Genomic DNA, 1,552 nt, shown 5'->3' with positions numbered 1-1,552 from the left:
TTTCAGTCTCCAATAAGTGTTTGATTGTATTCACAAAAACTTTTAGGTATAAAAACCATAAAGGAACTGACATTTTTGCTTATTATTTAATCAATAAAGTACTTCCATTTTAGAACTATTAGGTCATTAGCAAAATGGATGGAGCAAAGAGATCTGTGTTAAGACTGTGAAAGATGGTAAAATAGGGTGAACTGCTGAGAGCCAAAGAGGAGAGAAGCCAATCTGAAACAACCAGGAACTATCAGGTGTGTAACAGGAGGTCTGGGTATCCCCATATCCCCTTGTCCCCATTTCAGCACATGCCACCAACAGGAGTCCTGCAAGCACCTGCTTGAGGCTTTCTGTCTGCTTGAGTGCTATGGAGTGGCTTTCAGCTTGTGTGTGGAAATTAGAGGACATACACCCAGCTTCCTTGCTGACCCAAGACACGACACAACAATACATATTTGAGAATTATTCCATGAGTGGTATAATTATTTCATGTGTCGATTTCCTGGACACTGGACATGTTGATTACAGGGAAGAGGTCATATTTGTCAGTTAAAAGCTTTTGCTCAGGATTCAGCAGATGTGTCCACTGCCTCATGTCCTGGTGCTTCTAGAAGCATTATGGTGCTTGGAAACAATCCCTTACTCAGTGAAATGAGTACAGAAGATAACCACTGCCCACAACACAGAGTAGAACTTTTATTTGGGTTTCCAAGTGGTTTCTCCTTCCCCTGCATTAGTCTCATCCTGAACAGAACGAGTTCATTGTTTATTGTCCTTTAAATTGCACTGATTCTGCTTCCAAAGAAAGGAGGCCTGAACCAGGTTCTATGAGAATGATGTTGTCTTCCTCCCCTGAAAGTGAGCCTTGCATTATGTGGAAAAGAGCCTGAAAATGTTCACTGAGGCACAACTAGAATCCTGGAGCGTCCCTTTCATGTGGAAACAGTACTCAGAAAAGTTTGTACCTTTCCCTGAAAATTTGGGGATTGCAGGAGTTGACCTAAAGGCTTGAGGTTTTGCCCTAGTCCCGTGGTCGGCAAACTGTGGCTCACAAGCCACATGCGGCTCTTTGGCCCCTTGAGTGTGGCTCTTCCACAAAATACCATGGCCTGGGCGAGTTTATTTTGAAGAAGTGGCATTAGAAGAAGTTTAAGTTTAAAAAATTTGGCTTTCAAAAGAAATTTCAATCGTTGTACTGTTGATATTTGGCTCTGTTGACTAATGAGTTTGCCGACCACTGCCCTAGGTGGTTTGACTCAGTGGATAGAGCGTCTGCCCTTGGAGTGTAGGGTCCTGGATTCTATACCGGTCAAGGGCAGGTACCACATACCGCGGTTGCAGGCTCAATCTCCAGCCCTGGTTGGGGCGTGTATGTGAGGCAACCAATCGATGTGTCTCTCTGTCTTTCCCTCTCCCTTCCACTGTCTCTAAAAATCAATGGAAAACTATCCTTGGGTGAGGATTAATAAGAAAGTAAAATAAATAAAGGCCTGAAATAAATGTTGGTGCAGTTAGCCGAGGAAATGAGATGGGTCTCCAGCTGAGCTGTGTATTGTGTGGC

This window comes from Plecotus auritus, assembly GCF_963455305.1.
Source record: "Plecotus auritus genome assembly, chromosome: 10".
Lineage (NCBI taxonomy): Eukaryota > Metazoa > Chordata > Mammalia > Chiroptera > Vespertilionidae > Plecotus > Plecotus auritus.
Note: the sequence above shows the minus strand (reverse complement) of the source record.